Source organism: Symphalangus syndactylus, chromosome 6, assembly GCF_028878055.3.
Source record: "Symphalangus syndactylus isolate Jambi chromosome 6, NHGRI_mSymSyn1-v2.1_pri, whole genome shotgun sequence".
Lineage (NCBI taxonomy): Eukaryota > Metazoa > Chordata > Mammalia > Primates > Hylobatidae > Symphalangus > Symphalangus syndactylus.
This window is the reverse complement of record NC_072428.2, coordinates 144,833,159-144,845,697: the sequence shown is the minus strand read 5'-3', so window position 1 is coordinate 144,845,697 and position 12,539 is coordinate 144,833,159. Positions and strand designations below refer to the sequence as shown.

The window sequence follows — 12,539 nt, the reverse complement described above, 5'->3', positions numbered from 1 at the left end:
GCGGGACTGGTTCCTCCCCTTCCTTACAGACAGCGTCTTTTGCTGGGTCGTCCCACTCTGTGTATCTGTATCCTAATCTCCTCTCCTCATAGGGACATCAATCGTATTGGTTTAGGGCCCACTCCTATGACCTCATTTAACTTAATCGCCTCTTCAAAGGCCCCATCTGCAAATACAGTCCCATTCTGAGGTCCTAGGGTGAGGATTTAACGTGCAAATCTTGGGGGGCAAAGCACTAACAAAGCACTCTGTGCGATTTCCATATTGCTGGCCTAAGAGAACTTCCTGGATTCCAGCTGCAGCCCTTCCTCCTGGCTGGAATGGCATCCACTGGGGTGGCCTTGGAAGCCGCGGGGTCAAGACGGCAGAGGCTCTGTCCACTGAGCTCTGTCCACCACCCGCCAGCGGGGACGCTCACCGCTGCCTGCTGCGCGAGTGGGAAGTACCTTCTTTGTTCTTTCAGCTGTGCTTTCGTTGGGGTCTCTTGTTAGAGGGGCTCCTCCTGGCGTAATGAAAACACCAGGTGCAAATGGAATAGGGAAATGTTCAGAGGAGAAGTGCAGCTCAGGGTAACTGAATTCATTACCTGCTATTCTCTGCGTAGGCTGGGAAAGGCAGACGACACTGTAATGGCAATGATGCCCCCAAGCCATCCGGTCTCCAGTGAATCCTGGAAATAAATTGAACTGGCAGGAGAACATCAGACCGAAGGAAGTGCTTGACAGGAGCAATCGTGGGTATATCTAAGCTTCCTGAAAATGTGCTGTAAGTAAAGTTTTGTTTTCTCTTTTCCCCATTCTCCATAATTAAAATATTATGTTAAAATATTTTAATACATAAAAATATATGTAACATGTAAGTTCCAAAACATGCTCATATAATAAACCCCAGGGAACCAACTTCTCAACTAAGGACTGAAGTGTAGCCAGTAGCTTGCATGTACCTAGGATTCCCATCCCTGTACTCCGCCAGAGGTGACCAGGATTACCGCGGCACAATCGTTGTGTGTCTGGACTCGTGAGTGTTTGCTGCTCCTGAAAGACCATCAATATAACAAAGGTAATTTACAGCAAGAGGAACTTAAGATTAATGGTGTAGCTCTTGGAAACACTCGGTGAAGACTTTGATGAGTGCTGTGGAATGGTGGGGAGGCACGGGGACCTTAAAATAAGAAGTTTGTGGGTTTTTATTTATACACTTTTGACTTCTAGAAAAGTTTATTTATTGTGCCTAAATTGCTTCTCCAGTGCACTTCTGTTAGTGCTATGCAGAGCTGTTGAACCTTCTTTCTTTTCTTGTTGGCACCTCTTTCAAGATGAGACGTTCTGGCATCCACCCTACTGCTCAATTAATGGCGATAATTACAAATTTTAGAGATGCAAAGGAAATGAGTAACTCTATTGTAATCTTTGAAATTTCATGTCACATATTGGGAAAATGGAATTCTCCTTAGACTTGGCTTACCTTCCTTGACTGTGTGTTGATGAACATTTGCAAATGCTTCACAGTTTGTAAAACCATTTCAAATCCATCACTTTAACAAACAGACATTTTGCAAATAAAGCAATCATCTCACGAAATTACATGATGGGTCCTAATGTAGTGAGAGTCAGAGATTAGACCCAAAATCAAATGCACGCATCTCTGTGATTTTTTCCTCGCTGATGTTGACCCCCAGTTGGAGTGCTTGGTCAGCAGGAAGTATTCTGATGTTCTGGAGGGGCGGGAGTTACCAGGGTGTATTAGTGTCTTGTGGCTGCTAAAGAAATTACTATAAATTGGGTGGCTTAAAACAACAGAAGTTCTTGTCTTAGTCTAGAGGCTGGAAGTTGAAAGCATATCCAGGGCAGAATTGGAGGTGTCAGCAGGGCCGTGCTCCCTTAGGAGGCTCCAGGAGAGAATCTGTTTCCTGTCTCTTCTGCTTCTGGGAGCTGCTGGCATTGCTGAGCTTGTGGCCGCATCGCTCCAGTGTTCAAGGCCTGGATCTTCACATCTGTCTCTGCCCCATCTTCTCATGGCCTTCTTCTCTGAGTAGATCTGTGTCAAATTTCCCTCTGCCTCCCTCTTAGAAAGACCCATGTGATTGCACTTAAAGCCCACCTAGCTACCACCCCCCAACCTGAAGATCCTTAATTTAATCATAGTCTGCAAAGCCCCATTTACCACATAAGGCAACACTCACAGGTTCCAGAGATGAGGATGTGGGTGTCTTTGGGGGGAGGGAGAGATGAGGATGTGGGTGTCTTTGGGGGGTGGGAGAGATGAGGATGTGGGTGTCTGGGGGGAGGGAGAGATGAGGATGTGGGTGTCTGGGGGGAGGGAGAGATGAGGATGTGGGTGTCTTTGGGGGGAGGGAGAGGTGAGGATGTGGGTGTCTCTGGGGGGAGGGAGAGATGAGGATGTGGGTGTCTTTGGGGAGAGGGAGAGATGAGGATGTGGATGTCTTTGGGGAGAGGGAGAGATGAGGATGTGGGTGTCTGGGGGGAGGGAGAGATGAGGATGTGGGTGTCTGGGGGGAGGGAGAGATGAGGATGTGGGTGTCTTTGGGGGGAGGGAGAGGTGAGGATGTGGGTGTCTCTGGGGGGAGGGAGAGATGAGGATGTGGGTGTCTTTGGGGAGAGGGAGAGATGAGGATGTGGATGTCTTTGGGGAGAGGGAGAGATGAGGATGTGGGTGTCTGGGGGGAGGGAGAGATGAGGATGTGGGTGTCTGGGGGGAGGGAGAGATGAGGATGTGGGTGTCTTTGTGGGGAGGGAGAGGTGAGGATGTGGGTGTCTCTGGGGGGAGGGAGAGATGAGGATGTGGGTGTCTTTGCGGGGAGGGAGAGATTAGGATGTGGGTGTCTTTGCGGGGAGGGAGAGATTAGGATGTGGGTGTCTGGGGGGAGGGAGAGATTAGGATGTGGGTGTCTTTGCGGGGAGGGAGAGATTAGGATGTGGGTGTCTTTTGTGGGGAGGGAGAGATTAGGATGTGGGTGTCTTTGCGGGGAGGGAGAGATTAGGATGTGGGTGTCTTTTGTGGGGAGGGAGAGATTAGGATGTGGGTGTCTTTGGGGGGAGGGAGAGATTAGGATGTGGGTGTCTTTGGGGGGAGGGAGAGATTAGGATGTGGGTGTCTTTTGTGGGGAGGGAGAGCCACCACACATAGTGAATCGATTCTTTAAAAAGCAAATTATATATTTGTAATCACGATAATAATCCTTAACAGCTATTTTGAAAGTTGGGACCATTTAAAAAGTTACTTTCCATATGGAAATGAGATTAGAATACTTTAGATTATAAACCAACCAAGGGCAAGAACACTGGAAAAAAGTAATTCTGGATTCAGCCAACAGAACACACTAGAAAGCCTTGGGAGCCCGTGTTAGATGGTACCATCCTGTGGCTGCTCACCTGGCCGAGGGCCACACACCTTCCAGGTGGCAGATGTGCCTGGGAGACCCTGCTCCCCTAGTCTAGGCACATTCCTCCAGTCTAGACACACACCCAGGGGTGGTCTGAGCAGGGGTCTGCTTGGCCTAAGCCAATCAGCAGTGCCCACCCCGTCTCTGGGAAGGGACCTGGGGAGGCTCAGCGGCAGAGTGCCCAGTGATCCTCTGCATGATGCTTGGACCCATCCCACCCAGGACAGAGGATGGTGGCCTGTGGACTCTGCACCCAAGGCCTTGGAGAGGGAGGGCTGGGGCCGGCATGGGAGGCATGCTTAGGGATCCTGTAGGGGGAGGGACTGCAAAACGGGGCTAGGTTTTGTTGGGATGGGGCTCAGGGCTATGAGAGTGGCTAGGAGGCGTGTTTAGGGTGGGGCTGGTAGGCAGAGCTATGAGGTGTTTGGGGCTGGGGCCGTGCACATGGCCAGGTGGTGCACAGGGAGCCCAGGTGCCTGGCTGTGGTTAGGGTGCAGGTTGGGAGGGTGTGATTTGGGCATGGGACTGGGAGGGGGTTTCAGGTCTGGGTCTGGTCAGAGGTCAGAGGTAGGGGTGGAGGTTGGGATCGTGGGTGGGGCTGGTGCGGCTGGTGCAGCCGTTGTGGTAAGGGTAGGGTCAGGGCCGGCAGGGTCAGGGTTGGGGGAGAGAGGGGGGCACTGGGGTATCTCCCAGTTAATGCCCTTCAGTAGTACAGTGTCTTTGTTGTCATTACCAGTCTTCAGGAGTCCCCGTCACTCGCTCCCACCACGGTGAGATGGCTGCCCTGGCACGTGAGTCCCGAGGTCGCCCCTGACTTGAGGTGACCTGGGCCAACTTTTAGCTTTCTGTCCAGGTGGAGGAGGGAGGAAGGAATCTCATACCGTTACTCTATGCAGTAGCTCAGAGATAATATACTTAATTTTGTAGATACATAAATCTGTGTGATAAAGACTTCAGAAATAGCAAGGACTCATGGCCGTAAGAACATCCTTTTAGAAACATTGAATGTGCCTGCTTTCCACCTATCTGTGGTGTTGCAGGCCTGGCATTCTGGTGGCCAGTGTGCCTGCTTTCCTGGGGCTCCCTGCGGTCTTGGGGGCCTCTGCTGTCTTGGGTGTATCTGCTGTCTTGGGGACCCCTGGTGTCTTGGCCCCTGCTGTCTTGGGGTTCCCTGCTGTCTTGGGGGCTCCTGCCGTCTTGGGGGCACCTGCTGTCTTGTGGGTGCCTGCTGTCTTAGGTTCCCCTGTTGTGGGGCTCCCTGTGGTCTTGGGGGCGCCTGCTGTCTTGTGGGTGCCTGCTGTCTTAGGTGCCCCTGCTGTCGTGGGGTTCCCTGCTGTCTTGGGGCGCCTGCTGTCTTGGGGGGCCCTGCTGTCTTGGGGTTCCCTGCTGTCTTGGGGGTCCCTGCTGTCTTGAGGGCTCCTGCTGTCTTGGGGGCTCCTGCTGTCATGGGGCTCCCTGTGGTCTTGGGGGCGCCTTCTGTCCTGGGGGCCCCTGCTCTCTCGAGGTTCCCTGCTGTCTTGGGTGTATCTGCTTTCTGAGGGCCCCCGGCCATGAGAGAATGTACAGCATCCCTTCTGAAAGGACCCAGGGCCCTGCACATGGGGCCTCTGCTTCGTGGGTGAGCAGCGGGCAGGGGCCCCACATGGTTGCCCCCTAGGAAGGCACAGCTTCTGGCAGGGTCTGCTCTCACCTCCCCGCCACGTCTCCAGATGTTTAATGGCCCCTCCACTCTAAGCACAAGAGAAAAAGGAGGTTTCTGTTGGGGAGTGTTTTGTGGGGCTGGGCAGGGTTTAAGTGCCTGAGGGTGGAGTCTGCTTGGCCTTCTCCTCATGTTTGTTTCTGCAGCCACCACTGACCATGGAGCAAGAGTGGGTGGGCACAGGCGAGAGCAGGGCACGAATTCATCAGGGAATACCCCGGGCCAGCTGCTTCTCAGCTTCCCCTGTTTGACAGATTTATCCAAGTAACTGCTAAGATCTGTGCTGGGGTCTGAATGTACCCTGCAGATTTCACGTGCTGAAACTTAATTGTCACTGTGATGGTATTAGGAGGTGGGGCCTTTAGGGGTGATTAAGTCAGGAGTGGGACTCATGTTTTGTAAAGGAAGGTTCACGCAGGGTTTACCCCTTCGATCTTCTGCTTTCACCACGTGAGGACACAGTGTCCCAGCCACCGTCCTGGAAGCAGAGACTGGGCCCTCTCCAGACACTCAAGCTGTGAGAAGGAGATTTCTAATATTACAGCTTACCCAGGTGGTGGTGTTTTGTTACAGCAGCAGAAACAGGCTAAGACAAGAGAAATAGCTCAAAAAACCACCCTCAACAGAGCACAATCTTGAATTTGTTTCCTAATTGCTTTGGGTCTGATGGTCTATGGGCCTGTGCCTGGCCAAGCTCCATGGCTCCCCAGAGTACTTGGAGCCAGTGCCGGGGCCTGGTGGAGAGAGGGCTCCGTTGTGATTTGGGATTGTGTCTGTAAAGCTCCAACCACCACTTGGTTCCCCATCTCAGATCCTGGCAATGTGACCTTCAAGGTTTTCAAAACAAGGACAAAACTTGTGATGATGCACCTTTTTTGTTTGTTTGTTTGTTTGTTTTTGAGACAGGATCTCGCCTATAACCCAGGCTAGAGTGCAGTGGCATGAACACGGCTCACTGCAACCTCCACCTCCTGGGCTCATGCAATCCTCCCACCTCAGCCTCCTAAGTAGCTGGAACCATAGGCGAGCGCCACCACAGCTGGCTAATTTTTTGTATTTTGGGGAGAGACGGGGTTTCACCATATCAGCCAGGCTGGTCTCGAACTCCTGAGCTCAAGTAATCTGCCTGCCTCTACCTCCCAAACACTGGGATTACAGGCATGAGCCACCATGTCCGGCTGATGATACACCTTTGACCACAAAGCACTTCTGGGTAGAATTCTGAGTGAGTCAGGGTAATGGAGTTAATTTTAATTCATCAACAGTAGTCAGGTAGCTGGAAAATTACCTGGGCTCTGTGGCCAGAGGGCTGAACTCCAGCCTAGGTGATAGATGGATGTCTGTTCCAGCTTTTCACATGTCTTTTTTCCATTAATAGAAGCAGTGGGAAGTCAACCAGACATTCAGCCTAGTTCTAGGGCTCAAGGATTCCTTTACTTGGGATGGTCTAGATTCTGGAAGGCCATTTTTAAATTTAAGATTACAGAAAATACAGCCCCTGGAGGCCTTTCCACCAAATTGGAATATGAGTCCATCCTCTGCAGCTTTTAATCCAGGCACTCCTTTGATCTCTGCTCAGTTTGTTCCACAGGGTTGCCAAAAGGTTATCTATGTTAAAAATCTGTAGAGGCGAGTAACTGTTCTTTAATCTGACCAGTGTTCAAGACTCAGACTGGCTGAATTTTGACCCCAGCTCTGCCACTTGCTGACTGTGTGACCTTGGGCAAGTTACTCAACCTCTCTGTGCCCTGTTTTCTCATCTTAAAATGGGAGTAATCCCACTTCATAGGTTATGATAAGGATTGAATGAGATAATACAGACAAAGGGTTAGAACATTGCCTGACACGCATCGAGCCCCCAGTGAATGAAGCTGTGCTTGGGATTACTGTTGCCACGTTCCGTGTTATACAGGACACCTTGGCAGTTCTGGCCTCCACAGTAGCTGCCTTAGAAATCACTGAAATGACCCATGGCTTCAGATAAGACTTTCATCACCAGTACCTGCAGCACGCTTAGCCTTTAGCTTCCAGAACACACACCGGTATTGCTTTGGGCACCCAGCAGCGGCGCAGATGCCCTGGCCATCCACTTAGAGCCCTTTCCATCTGCTGACAGGACTCTTCTCAGCTTCTTCTGACGCTGTTGATTACACAACAGAGTGCATGGCTGAGGTTACCACGTGCGCCATAACATATGCGTCTTCAGAATCACTGGACGAGGTGGGTGTAGAAGCACCAGGAGGGGAGATTAGGTGGCACTTTGTTCTACTTAATTCCAAGTTCTTGGTTGAGATCCAACTTTTCTTTATGTTCCCACCATTTACCTTCAACTAAGAATGTAATCCAACAGAAACATCCTTATTTTTGGTTCCTCATTCATTTGCTCATCCATTCAGCAAGCACATGTTGATTATGTCTACTAAGTAATGCAATAATGCATTGTGTTTATACAGCTGAAAGATCTATCCTGGGGATTTTGTTTTTAAACTAAGAACTGTCTGCTCTAAAGGGGAATTGAAGTGTTTATCTCCAGAGACAGACAGCTTCGTGCAACTCTGGGGCAGTTGATTCTGTGTTATCTTCATCATACTTAGCCTTTGTAAATAAAAGAAACCCAAGTGCCATGGAGGAAGAGAGAGGCAGACACAGCTAGGCTGCGGTGTTAGGTATTGTTTATCGCTCCAACCCAGATGCTTGAGAGTGAAGGGGGAGCAGCTAATCATTACACCAAGACAGAAGGCACAAGCTGGGACCGTCCCAAGCACACCAGGGCATATGGTCGCCCTGTACATAAAAGACAAAGGGTTTATGTTTCTAACATACAAATAGGCCCTGGAAGTTAGAAATAGCAACAATTAAGAATAAACAACCATGTAGAAAAATAGATCAGCAACCAGCACCCTCATCAATCAGCAGCCATCAGCATAGAGACAAGATCCTTCGGGAGTGAAGGAATTCCTACTTGCTGACGGCTCAGATGATTGTTAGCCTTTTTTAGCAGTAAAGTATTTTTAAATTAAAAAAATGAAAAATAGATCAGAAAATTAATCAGAAAAACACAAATGGCTAATAAACAAATGGCAGAGAAATGCAAGATAAAAATCAGAAAACATTTTCACCTGCAGACTGGCAAAAAGTTAAAAGCTGCTCAATATTGGCAAGGTTTATTAGTTCATTTTCACACTGCTGTGAAGAAGTTTCCAAGACTGGGTAATTTATAAAGGAATGAGATTTAATTGACTCACAGTTCCATATGGCTGGGGAGGCCTCAGGAACTTACAATCATGGTGAAAGTGGAAGCAGGCACTTCTTACATGGCAGCAGGCAGGAGAGACAGAGAGAGAGAGAGAGAGCAGGAAAAACTACCATTTGTAAAACCATCAAATCTCATGAGAATTCACTCACTATCACAAAAACAGCATGGAGGAAACCACCCCCATAGTCCAACCCCACTTCCCTCCCTTGATTACAATTCAAGATGAGATTTGGGTGGGGACACAGAGCCCAACCATATCACAAGGGTTCAAGGCTCTGTAATGGGGGAGTAAATAGGAACAAAATATTTGAAGAGAAATTTCACAGCATCTGTTAAAAATGAGCTATGCAAATGCTGTTAAGTCCAGAAATTTCCCTTCTAGAGCTCTAGCGGTAGGGATACTCACGCAAGTTCCACAAGGATCCATGGACAAGTATCTTTGCCTTGACAATGCTGATTAGAGTGAACAACCGGAATCAACTTAAATGCTCTCAGAAGGAGATGTTTAAATACTTTAAAATCTATTCCATAAAATTGCATGCCGCTAATAAGAGGAAAGAGATTGTCACACAAAGAATGACATAGGTAGTTTGCATGTGACAAACCATGCCTCTTCTGAGTCTCTCAGCCTTTCTGTCCCTAGAAACGTTGTCCATTTGCTGGCCGTGGAGACCTTCCTGACTGCGTGCTCGGAGCCTCAGGTTCGTCTCGCCCTTTCTGGACACTCCTCAGTTGGAGGACATGGGAGCTGCTTCCTGCAGGAGTTGACAAAGTGTCCAAGCGACACAGCTCAGAGACCAGGCGACATGACTCATGACTCCTGTGGCTCCAACTGCATCTGATGGGAGGTAGGAGTGAGCAGCCAAAAAGATTTCTCTCCCCCTGCTTCCAATGGGCCGTTCTCAGGCATGGTTTTGCCATATGAACTGTGCGGAGATGCCCCTCTGGCTGAGCGCCTGGTCTGTATCTCTGTGGCTCGTAATGAAGCAGTGTCAGCCCGCAGCCGTCTCAGCCTGCGTGGTCTTCCCTGGCTTCCCTGCCTTGATGCCCTGTCTTCACTACACTGCTCTGGGATGGCACCTTCCAAGGAAGTGTTAGCACTTAAGCCTTGCCTAGGGCTCTCTTTTCCATTTTTTTTTTTTTTTTTTTTTGAGATGGAGTCTCGCTCTGTTGCCCAGGCTGGAGTATAGTAGCACGATCTTGGCTCACTGCAACTTCTGCCTCCCAGGTTCAAGCAATTCTCCTGCCTCAGCCTCCTGAGTAGCTGAGATTACAGGTGCCCACCACCGTGCCCAGCTAATTTTTTGTATTTTTAGTAGAGACAGGGTTTCGCCATGTTGGCCAGGCTGGTCTCGAACTCCTGACCTCAGGTGATCCACCTACCTTGGCCTCCCAAAGTGCTGGGATTACAGGCGTGAGCCACCATGCCTGGCCTTGGGCTCTCTTTTCTTTTTTTTTTTTTTTTTTGAGACAGAGTCTCGCTCTGTCACTCAGGCTGGAGTGCAGTGGCTCAATCTCGGCTCACTGCAAGCTCCACCTCCCGGGTTCACGCCATTCTCCTGCCTCAGCCTCTCCGAGTAGCTGGGACTACAGGCGTCTGCCACCACGCCCGGCTAATTTTTTGTATTTTCAGTAGAGACGGGGTTTCACCGTGGTCTGGATCTCCTGACCTCGTGATCCGCCCGCCTCGGCCTCCCAAAGTGCTGGGATTACAAGCATGAGCCACCGCGGGCTCTCTTTTCTAAGGAACATGGACTTAGCCACTTTCTCAAGGAGATTTCTAGTTCAACCATCCTACTTAAAATCACAGCCCATCTTCCCATCTGCCCTCCTAATTCTCCTCACTCTGCTGTACTTTTTCTTTTATGTCCACAGTACCTATCAGGTCCTAATTTACTATACCATTTACTTACTTATTAGCCTGGTGTTTAGTGTCTGTTTGCCCCTGCTAGAAAAGAAGCTTCAAGAAGGCAGGGACAGGCTAGGTGCAGTGGCTCACACCTGTAATCCCAGCACTTCGGGAGGCCAAGGCAGGCGAATCGCTTGAGCCCAGGAGTTAAAGACCAGCCTTGGCAACATGACAAAACCTCGTCTCCACAAAAAATATCCCAAAATTAGCCGAGCATGGTGGTGTGCTCCTGTGGTCCCAGCTACTTGGGAGGCTGTTGTGGGAGTATCACTAGAGTCCAGGGAGGTCAAGGCTGCAGTGAACCGTGATTACACCACTGCACTCCAGCCTGAACCATAGAGTGAGACCCCATATCAACTCACCAATATATCCCAAGTGCCTAGAACAGTTCCTGGAATATAGTAGGCACTTATTGGACTCTCACTGAATACATGGATGGATGAATCTGTATGTTTGACTCATGATGATATATTGTTGAGTAAAAATCATCATTTTCAACATCCTATGATCATGGATCAGAGGACTTAAGTCCTTAAGTTAGGATGTCAGTACTACCCAAAGCAATCTACAGATTCAACATAATCGCTGTCAAAATCTCAATGGCATTTTTTGCAGAAATTGAAAAAGTCATCCTAAGATTTATAGGGAAGTTCAAGGGACCCCACATAGCCAAAAAAAATTGAAAAAGAACAAAGTTGGAGGACTTACACTTCCCGGTTTCAAAATATATTAAAAAGCTATAGTATTGTAATCCCAGCACTTTGGGAGGCCAAGGTGGGCAGATCACCTGAGGTCAGGAGTTCGAGACCAGCCTGGCCAACATGGTGAAACCCCGTCTCTACTGAAAATACAAAATTAGTTGGGCATGCTGGTGCACGCCTGTAATCCCAGTTTCTTGGGAGACTGAGGCAGGAGAATTGCTTGAATCGGGGAGGCAGAGGTTCCAATGAGCCAAGATCGTGCCACTGCACTCCGCCTGGGTGAGAGAGTGAGACTTCATCTCGAGAAAAAACAAAGCTATAGTAAGAAAAACAGTATAGTACCAACATAAAGAGAGACATATAGACCAATGGGATAGAAGAGAAAGCCCAGAAAACCGTCGTGTATATGATCAAAATGATGATCTTTGATCTTTCACAAGGATGTCAAGACCATCTAATAAGGAAAGGGCAGTTTGTCCAACAAATGGTGCTAGAAAAACTGGATATCACAAGCAAAAGGATAAATTTGGATCCTAACTTTATACCACATACAAAAATGAACTCAAAATGGGTTAAAGACCTAATTATAAGACTCAAAACTAAAAAAACCTTGGAAAACAACATAGGAGAAAAACTTCGTGACACTGGACTTGGCAGTGATTTCTTGGATATTACACCAAAAGCACAGGCAAAAAAGCAAAAATAGACAAATAAGACTACATCAAACTTAAGAAACTTATGTATCAAAGGATACAATCAACAAAGTGAAAAAAAAACAACCTATGAATGGGAGAAAATATTTGTGAATCATATATCTGATAAAGGGTTAAGATCCAAATATATAAAGAACTCCTTCAATTCAACAATATTAAAAAATGGGTAAAGGACTTGATAGACATTTCTACAAAGATGATACAAAATGATCAACAAGCCTATGAAAAGAGGCTCAGCATCACTAATAAATGCAAATCAAAACCATAATGAAATATCACTTCACATCCATTAGGATGGTTACTGTCAAAAAAAAAAAACTCCAAAAGACAACAGGTGTTGGTGAGGGTGTGAGCAGAAGCTGGAACCCTTGTATGTTCTTGGTGGGAATGAAAAGTGATGCAACTGGTATAAAACAGTATGACAGCTTCTCAAAAAATTAAAAATAGAACCACTGTATGATTCAGCAATCCCACTTGTGGGTATATATCCAAAATAATTGGAAGCAGGCTCTCAAAAAGATATTTGCATATCCATGTTCATAGCAGCATTATTCACAATAGCCCAGAAGTAGAAGCAAATCGAATGTCTGTTGGTGGGTGACTGGTTAAATACAATATGGTATATACATACAATGGAATACTATGCAGCCTTACAAAGGAAGAAATTCTGACATGCTGCAACCTGGATGAACCTTCAGGATGTTATGTTATGTGAAATAAGCCAGTCACAGAAGGACAAATACAGTATGATTATATAGGATATCTAGATGAGTCAAATTCATAGATAGAGAAAACAGAGTGGTGGTTACCAGGGATTAGTGGAAGGTGGCAAAGAGGAGTTGTTATTTGATAAGTATA

General features: G+C 47.9%; 1 long non-coding RNA gene across 2 annotated transcripts in view; it reads left to right on the top strand.

Annotated features, from left to right (window-relative positions):
- LOC129476889 (uncharacterized) overlaps positions 1-12,539 on the top strand; it is a 38,912-nt gene that overhangs the window by 17,919 nt on the left and 8,454 nt on the right. For both annotated transcript variants that reach the window (XR_008655155.2, XR_010121629.1), the window contains 2 exons: positions 605-765; positions 9,002-9,206. This is a non-coding gene — a long non-coding RNA (uncharacterized lncRNA). The remainder of the gene's footprint in view (positions 1-604; positions 766-9,001; positions 9,207-12,539) is intronic.